Consider the following 13,630-nt stretch of genomic DNA (forward strand, 5'->3'; position numbering starts at 1 on the left):
CCTGGATCTTATAGACTGGTCAGGCCAATTGGCCAATGAGCTTCTGGGATCCTCTTGTTTCTCTCTGCTTAGGGCTGGGATGTCAGGCAAGTGTCTCTGCACCTGGCTTTTTACATGAGTGCCCAGGATCTGAACTCAGACCCTCATGGTGCAAGGCAAGCACTTTGCCCCCTGAGCCATATCACTGCCCCTCCTCTCTCCTCTTTCATTTCCTTTTGTATTTTAAGCAGTAGAGGAACAAATATCTTTACATACGTATTTTTGACGCATGTTTTTTGGGTGTGAGTATCATCAAGGTTTAGAAATTTGTGTTAATCCCCAATGAGAATTAGAATTTTCTTTACTTTTTACTTTTTGATTTTTTTTAACACGAGTCTTTTAGCTTGCACTTTCTATAGTTCTGAGGAGTTATATTATTATTATTACTATTATTATTATTATCATTATTATTATGGTTTTAAGGATTCTTTTCCCAGCCCCTTTATCAAGAAACATTTCAAGCTGAGTTTGGGGGTGCAAGCCCAACACTGGGGCAGTAGAGGCAGGAGGACCAGAAGTTCAAGATTATTCTTGGGTACATAAAGGAATTTGAGGTTACTATGGGCTACAAAAAAGAAAAAAAACAAGAAAAATAAATGGAAGTGCTAGCTAATTTTATATCGGCTTGACACAAGCTGGAGTAATTTGGCAGGAGGGAACCTTAAATAAAAAAATAAAAAAGCCTTCATAAGATCCAGCTGTAAGGCATTTTACCAATTAGGGATTTGATTTATGGGGGCGGGCCCAGCCCATGGTGGATGGTGCCCTCCCAGGGCAAGTGGTTCTGTGTTCTACAAGAAAGTAGACTGAGCAAGTCAATAAGCAGAACCCTCCATGGCCTCTGCATCAGCTCCTGCCTCCAGGTTCCTGCCCTTTTTGAATTCCTGTCCTGACTTCCTTCATTGTGGAAGTGTAAGCAAAATAAACCCTCTCCTCCCCAACTTGCTCGGGTCATCACGGCAGCAATAACCCTAACTAAGACACATTTAGACAGGTTGGAAGAGTTCATGTCTGTAGTAAACATACATGGCCATTTGGGATCCATACCAACAATTTTTTTCTGTGCTTTTCAGGATGAGTCGAAGACATTAGACCAGTAATATCTTGGATGCTTAAAAGTAAAAGGATTCGATATTTGTTTCCAGGTTTTTAAGCTTCATTTATTATTGTTTTTATTACTTTTATCTAATTGTGCGTGCATGTGTGTGTGTATGTGACAGGATCTCACTATATAGCCCAGACTGGCCTTCTCTTGTCGTCTTCCTGCCTCTGTCTCCCTAGTTCTAGGGTTGAAGAGATGGGTCACCACGGCTCTTTTCTTTCATTTAGTTCATATTTGTTAGTTGCTCATTGTGTGTGTGTGTGTGCGCACACGCATGTGCTCATCCTCACACATGTCACCACGGCTCTTTTCTTTCATCTAGTTCACATTTACTAATTGCTCATCGTGTGTGTGTGCACGCGCATGTGCATGTGCTCACCCTCACACATGCGTGGATGTCAGAGGACTACTTCCGCAAACTGACTCTTCCCTTTCACTGCGTGGAATCCACAAATGAACTTGACTCTGAGTTGGCGCCGCCACCTTCACCCATCTCTCCTGCCCCAGTCTGGCAATTTTCTTTATGAATTCTAGGTTTTCCATCTTCCTTCTGAAGACTTCCCCATCCCTGTATTATTTTAAAAGTTCCATTTCCCCCCTAGTGCCTTGGTAATTCTATTTTTAATTTAAAAAATACAAATGAAAGCTTATTACATGGAGGATTTGATCAAATTTAATTGCTCGCAATAAGAAACCCGCTGTCTCAACGTCAAGGGCTCGCTACAGAACTACGCGCTGTAGCTTTTGACTGCAAATGTTTCTAGAACAGGAAGGAAATTGAAAGTGTGGTGGGAAAGAAGGCAGCGAGCAGGAAGGAGGAAGCACAGGCAGAAGCAGGTAGAGGGCCAGGTCCAGAGTGGGCATTTTTAAGATTTGTTTATTGTATTGTATGTGCAGGTGTGTCTGGATGTACATATGTACACAGTGTATGTGCCTGATGCCCAAGGAGGCCAGAGCAGGGCACCGATTTCTCTGGGACTGAAGTTGCAAGCAATTCTGAATTGTCATATGGGCACTAAGAACTGAACCAGGGTCCTCTGCCATAGCAGCCAGGGCTCTTAACCACCAAAACTAATGTTTTGAAGAGTGGATTCTAAAGGTCTTACCAAGAGGATTGTTTGTTTTGAGACAAGATTTGATGAAGTCCAGAATGACTTGAAATGTAGGTGAGGCTGACTTTGAACTCCTAATCCTCCTGAATTCGGCTCTCAAGTGCTGGATTACAGGCATTACAGCCACGCCTGGCCACCACTAAAAGTCTTCTCCAACAATTGAATGAGGTGATTTTGGACAAGAAATAGTACAAAATGCAAGCTTTGCTGTCAACAGTGCCCACTATACTAATGACTTCCGAATTTAAGTAGCACAGAAAGGCGGCTCAGTGCTTAGGAATAGATGGACAGTTTAGGTCTCTGTTTGGCAGAGACTGACCTGTGAGAGCTGAGATCAAGATGATGGGCATTCGTAAGCTTCTAAGCCGTGGGGACTGATAGGTCAGCACGTGGTTGCGGTAGGAGGGGAAGGAGCAGAGAACAGCTCCTCCCCCAGTTGAGGAGATGACCTTGGTTTCGCTTTATTGATTTACTTCTGAGGTAGGGTGGGCTGCCCTTGGCAAAGAAGGAAAACTTAGGGTACGTAAGAAACAAGAGGAGAATTGGATACTTAATTCTTTAAAGCACACACCTTAAATGCCCCAGGGCCAGGGATGGAGGGGGTGTGTGTGTGAAATGCTTGCTCAGAAGCAAGTAGAACTTGTATGAAATTCTTGGTTTGATCCCCAGCACAAAAGAAACCACAGTGATGGGAGCATGCCTGTAATCCCAGCACGGGGAAGGTGGAGGCTGCTCAAGACTCTCTCTGGCTCTAGAGTGAGCTGGAGGCTAAGCCTGGGAAAAATGAGGCCCTGACCAAAGCAAGCCTTCTTCAGTCTCAGAGTGTTAGGGATGATTTGGGGGCTAGCTGCGGCTCCGTGAATGAGAATGACTCCCATGGGCTCACACATCTGAGTGTCTGGTACCCAGCTGGTGGGCTGTTTAGCCAGGATTGGGAGGTGTGGCCTTGGAGGAGGAGTTGTGTCGCTGGAGGTGGGCTTTGGGTTTCCTCTGCCTGTGACCTTGGGCTATTAGATCTGATGGAGGTGGTGCTTCTTGTTTGCCTATGTGACCTCCAAAAGAAAATAGGGGTCTCTCTCTCTCTCTCTCTCTCTCTCTCTCTCTCTCTCTCTCTCTCTCTCTGTGGTTGGAGATTAGATTGTTGGTTCCATTCACCCTTGGCAGAACGGAGAACTAGGGGGGCTATTTACCTTATTGTGTATTCACGAGTGTGTCCTAATAAATCCTTGATATCCCTTTAAATGGGCTCTTATGGTTTCACCTACAAGCCAGGCCCTGCCTCTCTCCTTTTCTGCCTCCTTCTCAGATGCAGCTACTGCTTCATTCACAGCAACTGGTTCACTGTGGCCATCCATGCCTGCCTGCTGCTATGTTTCCTTCACAGCAACTGCTCCAGTGTGGCCACGCATGCCTGCCTGCTGCAATGCTTCCTGCCACGATGGTCATGAACCCACCCTCTAAAACTGTAATCAAGTCCCCAGTTAAATGCTTTATTTTTCCCTTTTTGGAGCGGTGGTGGTGATTTTTCAAGACTGGGTTTCTTTGTGTAACAGCCTCAGCTGTTCTGAAACTCACTTTGTAGAGCAGGCTGATTTTGAACTCACAGACATCCACCTGCCTCTGCCTCTTAATTGTTGGCACTAAAGGTGTGAACCACCACACTCAGCTTAAATATTTTCTTTTATAAGTTGCCTAGGTCATGGTGTCTCTTCACAGCAACAGAACAGTAACTAAGATACTAGTTAGCTGGGCTAACAAAACAGTAATTAGGACACCATGTCAACTGAGCTAAGGCTGAGGCAGAGGCAGACATTGCTTTAAGGGTAAGTTTGGGTGCCCTGAGCAAGAACGCTTAGAAAGCCACATTGTGTGACAATGAATCAAATGGTTGTTGTGGGAATATTCCTTTATACTGTGTGAAGATATGGTACTGTGATTGACTTACTAAAGAGTTAAACAACCAATAGTTGGGCAGGAGGTATAAGTGGAACTTCTGGACAGAGAAAACTCTTGGGAGAAGAAAGGCAGGGTTGCAGCCAGACAAGGTGGAGGCAGGATGGGCAAAACGGAGATGAGGCAGTGAGCATGTGGAGAAATGTAGATTAAAACATATGGGTTAATTATAAGAGCAAGTTAGAGCCAGGCAGTGGTGGCGCACGCCTTTAATCCCAGCACTAGGGGGGGCAGACGCAGGTGGATCTCTGTGAGTTTGAGGCCAGCCTGGTCTATAGAATGAGTTCTAGGACAGGCTCCAAAGCTACTCAGGGAAACCCTGTCCCGACAAAACAAAACAAAACAAGCAAACAAAAAGAGCTAGTTAGCAACAAGTCTAAGCTAAGGCTCAGCTTTCGTAATTAATAGTAAGTCTGTGTGTCATTTTTTGTGAGAGGGTGGCCCAAAGAAAATTCCCCCACAGCTTTTTTATTATCATTATATAAGAAAAAAAGGAAGAAAATATAGTTTTGGATCTATAATGAGCAGTTGACAGTATCAGGATTACCTATATAGTGAGGTTCATGCACACCAAGCTTTTCTACTCAGAAAGCAATGTTGTGCCACCTTCTCAGCCATTTCAATTCCAGGTGTCCACTGAAGAGGGAGAAAAGCATTGATCTGGACAGAAGACTTCCTTCCAAAGGTGAGGGTATGAGCAAGTGCAACCCATTCACACATGATGGACTGTTCCCCAGCAGAGACGAATCATGGAGCATGAATCCCAAAACACACCCAACACCAGGGATGAATCACAGGGGACCCTCCAGAAGCAAGCCAGACAAAAGTGAGAAAGCGCTTTGTTGTTTGTGTTTGCTTTTTTTTTTTTCTTGAGACTGGGTTTCTCTGTGTAGTCCTGGCTGTTCTGGAACTCCCTCTGTAGACCAGGCTGTCCTCAAACTCAGAGATCTGCCTGAGTCTGCTTTCCAACTGCTGGGATTAAAGGCTGACACACCACTGCCAACGCCACCACTGCTTGGCAGTACATACTTTTTTATACAGATTAGATCCCAGAAAATGTTGTGTGGAGGAAGGGGACACAGCAAAGGGCAGCCAAGGGGCACAAGCGAAGTGGCAGAGATGCAGACACAGCCACTGTTTTGATTGTGGTTGCCTGGATGAATTCACATGCCCAAACTTTTCAAATTATGGGAGTTAAAGTGTTTAACTGTGTGTTAATTTGACTTCAATATAGCTGTTAGAAAGCAATAATGTCAGAGAGTAACCATCTGGGGCGGAACAATTCTGTATTCTGTCAATTATGTTTTAAATAAAAGCTGATTGGCCAGTAGCCAGGCAGGAAGTATAGGTGGGACAACCAGACAGGAAGTAGAGGTGGGTCAATGAGAACAGGAGAATTCTGGGAAGGAGGAAGCTCATTCCTCCCTAGTCTTGTCCAGACACCAAAGAAGCAGGATGTGACCTGCCCCACCTGAAAAAGGTACTGAGCCATGTGACTAACATAGATAAGAATAATGGGTTAATATACATTACAGGAGTTAATAAGAAGCCTGAGCTAATGGGCCAATCAGTTTTATAACTTAAGTAGACCTTCTGTGTGATTCTTTGGGACCTAACGACTGTGGGAACCAGGCAGGACAGAAACCCCAACAAGCAGGCCCTCATGTTACAACTATCCACTGCAAAAAACAAAGATACAAACAAAAGAAAAAAAACAAAGACAAAACAAAAATCCCCATCTTTTCTAAAAGATTCAAAACCAAACATTTAAGCTAGCGTGGGCTACTTATATTTAACCCACAGTTTGATTTAGGAAAACCCAGTTTTCCTGGGTGGGTGGCACACATTTGTACTCCCAACACATGGGGTATATCAGCTGTAGGACCAGGAGTTGAAGGTCATCCTCAGCTACGTAGGAGGAGCAAGGCCAGTCTGGCCTGCGTGATTCCCTGCCTCAAAAATGCTATATAGGGACCAGAAATGGTGATGCATGACTTTAATCCTAATACTGGGGAATCAGAAAGATTTCTGTGATTTCTGAGTCTGGCCTGGGCTACAAAATGAGTTCCAGGCTAACCAGGGTTACACAATGAAACCCTGCCTTTAAAAGAAAATCTTAGGCAGACAGGTGGATCACTGAGAGTTTGAGGTCAGCTTGGTCTACAAAGTGAGTTCCAGGAGAGCCAGAGTTGTTATACTGAGAAACCCTGTCTTGGGGGTGGTGGGAAGAATAAAGAAAAAAAAATGAAAGAAAATCCTATTTACATCCAATATTTTGTAAACATTATTACTAATACACTAGGAAAGGTTCTGGAAGGCTGAGACAGAAAGATGGCCAGGAGTTCCAGGCCAGCCTGAGTTACAGAGTGAAAGACCCTGTTGTCTCAACACTCCCCACCTCAGCAAAGAACAAGGGACATGGCTCACTGGGTAAAGTGCTTGCTGCACAAGGGAAGGACCTAGATTTAGATCCCCAGCACCCATCCTCAGCTGGATGTGGTAGCATGAGCCTTTCATCCCAGGGTGGCTAGACAGTAGACTCCCCAGAAGCTCATGGGCAAGCTATCCTGAATCACACAGGGGAACGGAGGCAAAGGCAAGGGCTGACACTCTAGATTATCTTCAGGTACCTCTCCCTCCCTCCCTTCCTCCCTCCCTCTCTCTCCCCTCTCTCTCTCTCTCTCTCTCTCTCTCTCTCTCTCTCTCTCTCTCTCTCTCTCTCTCTCTCTCTCTCTCACACACACACACACACACACAATTTTTTTAAAAAGAAATTTCCTTAAAACTTTTACTGTGTGTGTGTGTGTGTGCGCGCACGCGAGCACATGTGTGTATGCACACGCACTCATGGACATGCACACATGCCATGGAATGCAAATGGAAGCCAGAGAACAGTTTGTCTGTTTTCTCCTTCCACCACATAGGCCCCTTGGGTTGAGTGTCTGCTCTTAGTCTTGGTGGCAAGCCCCTTTATTTCCTGAGCTACCTCTATGGCTCAAATATTGTTCTTAGCGTTGGAGGAATCTGAGCTGGATCTTTATGAAGTGGAGACCTGGTCAGAAGAAAAATCTAACCTGTTGGCAAATGCATCGAGTCACCATGATGAGGATAAGTGGCATTATAGAATTGTCTCCCTAAAGAGAAAAACCAGAGAAGCCATTGTTGGTAAAACAAACAAACAAACAAAGAACGCTGTGTACAAAGGCCTCAGCTGAGAACAGAGCTCAGAACTCCTAAATGCTCTCGTCTGCAACCTTTTCCAAGCCCTGTTTGACACAGTCTCTCCCTATGTCATGAGCAGAAGGATACAATCATCAGTTGTTTTTATAGCTTACAAATTGAAACCTGAAAGGGCTTGGGCAGCCTGGCCATGGTCACCTGGTGAGGCAGCTGCTGGCTCAGGGATGAGGCCCAAGAATTCTGGCTCCTGTCCCTGCCCTGACTTACTTCAAATCAACGATGAGAGTTCTGGCTCCTACTAGATCTGGAAGCAGGAAGAAAATCCATGGTTTAATGGGTTTGCCCTGAGTTTGAGATGGCATCAGAGGCCTCCAGCAATACTCCATCAGCTACAGGAGTCCTGGATCCAAGGCTAGCTCATCTCATTTCCTGCCTCCCATGTTGGATTAGCTTGCTAGACTCTGGGCTGATCAAAATCATGACTGCAGCCTAATTGTTTCTTGGTAAGCTAAAAGAATCAGGATTCGTTACTGCTGCTACCAGTTTTCAGTTAGTGTACGAAGATAATGGGTTTCCTTTTGACATTTTTATACAAGCATGTCACTGTACTTTGTATTTGACCCCTAATACCCTCCCTACCTCACCTTCCTCCAGCTGGTATAATTGCTGTCCCCAAATAGTCCCATGACAGCTTTCATGTCATCCGTATGTCAATACAGATTCCACATATGATAGAAGATGTGATATTTGCCTTCCCTTTTGTCTTCATTACCCTCTCCCTTTTCCCTCCTTCCCCACTTACATTTTTTCCTCCCCCACATAGTGCTTTCTACCTCTCTCTCTTTCTCTCCCTCTCCCGTGTGCGCGTGCCCTCGCGTGCATGCACACACACACTCACACACACGCACACACACGCACACACACACATGCACACACACCCCAATGCAAACCAGGATTTTCACAGGTTTCTTTTTCTGTTTTCCAAGCCTTGTAGCATAAGATGAGAGCTTCTGGGGGACTCTGGGAAACTCGGTCCTGCTAGACTGATTCTGCAATAAATGTTGAAACTCATGGATTTAGAGGGGAGGACTCTTAGACTCAGGGCACCAATAAACGAGGCAAAAGACTTAACTGGGGGAGGCACACCCCTGATATTTGAGAAATACTGGGAATTTTACTTGTGGCGGGAGCTCCTCCTTGCCTGGCTGGCTTTGTCTAACGAGTGTTAGGTTCTAGCATCAAGAACCATCTTTCTGGGTGACTCATGGTAGGTAGTCTACCCGGTACAGGACTGGTTTATTATGCCTTCTCTCTTGGCTCTTAAAGAAGGTTCAATCATCTCAAACTCAGACACCAGAGGGAAGGGCATGTTCTTAGGGAGGTCAGTGTGACCATCAAAAATGAGCTGGTTCATGCCTGTAACTCTAGCACTTGGGAGGCTGAGGCAGGAGGATTGCCGTGAGTTTGAGGCTCAGGCTGGTCTACATAGTTCCAAGATAGCCTGGCTACAGAATGAGATATTGCTTCATAAAATGAACACTGCCTCTATGCTCCTATAAGTAAACTGAATTAAACTCACTGGTCCACTAATAATAATGATAATAAATACTTAAATTAATAATTAAAAATTTAAATTTAATTATAATATAATGAAAATAAAAATAATTAGATAAATTAATAAGTAAAATAGAACATTTGAAAATAGAATTGGGAGCAATTTGGGAAGAAGAAGGAGATTATGGGTGGGAGGAATGACAAATGAAGGTAATGGGGTAGATATGACCAAAATACATTTTTTATGTATGAGAATATATCATAATGAACCCTCTTATTAGGTATAATTAATATCCAACAAATTTTTGAGACAAGGTCTCTTTACATATCACTGGCTGTCCTGGAACTCATTTTGTAGACCAGACAGGCTTCGAACTCACCGAGATTCTCTTGCCTCGTCAGTGCTGGTATTCAAGGAGCACCACACCCAGCTTAGTATCCGCCAATTTGAAACTCAAAACAAATGGACCGAAAACAAGACAGCATTCTTATTAGCATCCGCCCTTGTTAAACACAGAGAGGCCTCTGGTTTCCAGCATGACAGTAGCCACCTATCTGATCACCAGAAAACTAGAATAGATGGGGCAGGACTTCAGAAACCAAAGCACGAAGCCCACAGCTTCCCCATGAGGCCTGATGCAGGAGGATGGAGAGCACAAAGAAGAAGGCAAAAGCCGAGTAACTGGAGGTAAGGATAGAGAACTCTCCAGAACCCCCAAATGCGATAGTTTATTGGTTTTCTCCACCAAAGTTCAATCTTGGAAGTTAAAATTGTTTCACAAACAGACCCAGAGCCTGCATGTTCCACCTGCATGCTTCAACTCCATGCTCCACCTGCATGCTTCAACTCCATGCTCCACTTCCATGTTCCACCTGTATGTTCTATCTCCATGTTCCACCTGCATGCTCCACCTGCTCTACTTGCATGCTCCACCCGCATGCTCCACCCGCATGCCTCACCTGCATGCTCCACCCGCATGCTCCACCCGCATGCTCCACCTGCATGCTCCACTTCCATGTTCCACCTGCATGCTCCACCTGCATGCTCCACCTCCATGGTCCACCTGCATGCTCCACTTCCATGCTCCACCCACATGCTCCACCTGCATGCCTCACCTGCATGCTCCACCTGCATGCTCCACCCACATACTCCACCCACATGTTCCACCAAGGTCCTTGGGTGTAGATCTGTGTCCTTATAGAGGGTAATGAATTATGCTGCATGAACTTTGCTTAGTGAAGCAGAGGTTAACACTATATATTTAGGAAGAGTTCCGGGGGTAGGAGGAGGAGAAAAATGTTTAAATGATTTGAACAAAAGATGTGAGCTCCGTGAATTTAAGGGATTCAACGACAAGGACTAGCTCTTTCTCTACAGACCCTAACAACGAGGCATCATTTACATTAGCATGACATGGTTATTAGTTTTAAATCAAGAACAGTACTCACACGTGTTATTGTCTGGAGACACAGATGTCTGCCTCACCCTTAATTACTGCCAGCCTCTGTGTGCGGCACTGTGTATTTCAGCTCGGTTAAGGCAGCAGCCTGTACTCCCTGGGGCGGGGAGACTGGGACTTAGCTGGGCTTGGTGGCTGGAGGTGACGTGGGTGAGGCGGGAGAAAGGGGAGACTCAGAGTAGGTGTGCACACGACCCTCTGTTTTCTCTTCAGCTTTTGGTGAAGGAGCCTCGTTCCCCACCCCCTCCTGCTTCTCCCGCGTGAAGATAAAGGTCCAAGAGTAATAGGTTGAATGGAATTAGGATGGAGGGTGGAGCTGCCTGGGAATGTACTGAACATTTAAAATGAAACAGAATGAAATGCCTCTAGGTTGCCAGAACAGGACATTTCTGCTCAACCGGAAGGGCTGGTTGCTGTAACTGGAGTCCTCCAGGGGCTCTTCTCGGAGTGGCGGAGGTGTGGCGGGGAGATGCCTCACCCTGGGGTATCCATACCTTCTCAAAATAGTTTGGGGACTGAGTCAGGCATCAGGGAGCTCAGGGTCACCCGTGAGATGGGTCTGACCCAGGTCAGAATGTGGCCACCTTCTGGCAGGGTCATCTTTGTCACCTGACACTGTGTGCCCAACAAATCAAAGCTGATTGGATGGAACAGCTCATACAAAACCCAAGTCAGCCTAGGGTCAGTACCAAGCTGTGTGAGCCTTTCTCTCACCTCACTGGCATAAGACCTCAGTTATGCTGGACGGACAGATGGACAACTTTCTCACTCTCCTCTTATACATAACAAGACATGCCTGTGATATTATTAGCTGTTTTTTATTTATCCTTCAAATGCACAAATAAAGCACAACCACCCACCCTGGCCTGGAACGTCTCCCATAGTCAGATCCAAGGTGATTAATCAGATGCTAAAATTGGGAGAAACACTGAATCACACCTGCGTTCCCTTGCCCGCTGAGTCTCAAGATTTTCCACAAACTGAACATAAGTATTTACTTACTTTCTTAGTGAAGAACTGGCTATTTTCCTGTTATTACTTTATTTACCTTTCATAATGAAGGATGTACTCCAACGTTTATGACCGAACAAGCTTTGCCTAGAGGACACAGCAGTCTAGTTATAACAAAGACAAACAAAGCAGGACCTTCAGAAATGACTTTGTCAGGATCTCCTCCAGGCAGCAGCTCTGTTCCCTGGCTCTAAGCACTTTTGGATGGGGAGTCCAGAGTTGCTTCTGGGTCCTGTGATATGGGGGGGAGGGGGAGGAGCTGGGGGAGGGGAACGGTAGCTCTACTTTTTGCCATTCTTTCCCACTGCTCTCTGGGCAGGGTTATCCAATCTTGGTTCTCAATCTACAGCCTGTTGAGGAGACATTAGTCAATCTCTCCCCCTTCCTCCCTTTTACATGTGTGTACCTGTGTATGTTCACATGTGGGGGTCTGATGCTGACATCCGGTACTTCTACATTACTTAGGCTTTGAGGCAGGGTCTCTCACGGTGAACGTGGGGCTGGCTAGTGAGCCCCAAGGATCCTCCTGTCTCTGCCTCCCCAGCTCTGATATTATAGGTGTGGTTCCATGCCTGGTTTTTATGTGGTTGCTGGAGATCTGAACTCAGCATCTCCCTTTGCTTACTTAGCCCCTGCCTCTCCATCCTGAGTGTAGTGATTACAGATGTAGACTGGCAAACATAACAACTCAGAATTTCTCCTGATGGGTGAGAGTACTTGGCAGAGAAGGCTCCAGAGGGGCCACGTGGTCCTTGGTCAGAGAGTGACCCTTGGACTCACAGGAGCTGTCTCTTACAGCGGCTGGAATGCAGACACAGCTGAAGGCTTCACGTGCCCACTGTGGTGGAGAGTTGAACTACGCAAGGTGAAGAAGGTTTTTGAATTTCCCATCCATACGGTAGAATGTTCTAGATCGGGTAGAAACTCCTCCAGGGAACTGGCTGTCAGTGACCAGTATTACAACTTGTCATCCCAGCTCAAACCTGGTATCCTCCTTAGAGACTTCCTATCTGCCCTTTGGGGGACCAGCTCACCTTGTTCCTCTCTGGTCTTCTTGCCCCACCGTGCACCCAAGCACTCTGTGGTCCCCACAGAGAGCTAAAGTTTATCATGTGTCCCACATAGCTTGGTTCATACTGAATATGTAGCTAAGGATAATCTCCCTGCCTCTGGCTCCCAAGTGTGGGGATCACAACTTGCTACCATACCCTCGATTTCTTTGTCTCTTATTGATCTTCTGTTATGGCTGATCAAGACCCGAGTCATCCCCAATTGCTTTCCCCCTGTTACTCTGTTTGTACTTGCCGCTCCTCTGGGGACTGAAGGCTGACTTCAGGTTAACTAGACATGAAAAGCAGATTACCTTCTTAGGAGTCCCGCTGAGAATAGACCGAGCCATAGACCAAGACTATCTCAAACCCTGACTGTGGAAAGCCGGTATGGTCCCACCCGGAACTGGGTGTTGACAGGTGCGGTGGCAGCCATCTTAGCGCCTCCTTGCTAATAGTGCCCTAATGGATGCTCTGCACACTCGGGTTTCCTAACAGTGAGGTTTGTCTACCGTGACCTGTGCTGCTCTGGAAAGTGAATAGCTTGTGTCTGCAGAGAAGGGATCAGATAACAGTTGGAAAGGCTGAGTTGGGTAGGATGGCTTCCTTTTAATCCTGGATGTTGCTTGCCAGTGGGAAATCTGGCAGCCATTTCACCTGGCTTTCAGCAAATGTGCACTCAGCTTCAGCTGGGAGCCCAAGTTCCCACCATTCAGAATACACAAAGAAGGGGTGGAGTTAAGAAGTCATTGTGGGACTCTGGGAGCTAGATCAGGGGATAAGAGAGCACCCTTGTGCCTGCAAGCATAGCCTTGGGGGTTGGGAATGAGGAGGAGTCGGGAGCTCTAGAGTTTGCTGAGCAGTCAGCCTCACTGAAGTCAGCCAGAGACCCTGCCTGAAAAAATAAGGGGAGAGCAAAAGAAGAGTTCTCTAGGCTTTGCTTGCATGTGCATGGGTGCACGTACTCCTGCCCACTTATGTGCAATATACCACATCACACATGGGCAAAGGCAATAAAACAAAAAAGGAGAAGTTATCATATGACTTGACAGAGGAGCCGCTTCAGCCTCTTCAGGGATTTAGTCAAGTGTCAGCATGTACCCTGTAACAGCAGAGAGTGTTGGCATGTACAGTGTAACTGCAGAGAGTGTCTGTGTGTACAGTGTAACT

The sequence above is a fragment of the Microtus ochrogaster genome, assembly GCF_000317375.1.
Source record: "Microtus ochrogaster isolate Prairie Vole_2 chromosome 14 unlocalized genomic scaffold, MicOch1.0 chr14_random_2, whole genome shotgun sequence".
In the NCBI taxonomy this organism is placed as follows: Eukaryota; Metazoa; Chordata; class Mammalia; order Rodentia; family Cricetidae; genus Microtus; species Microtus ochrogaster.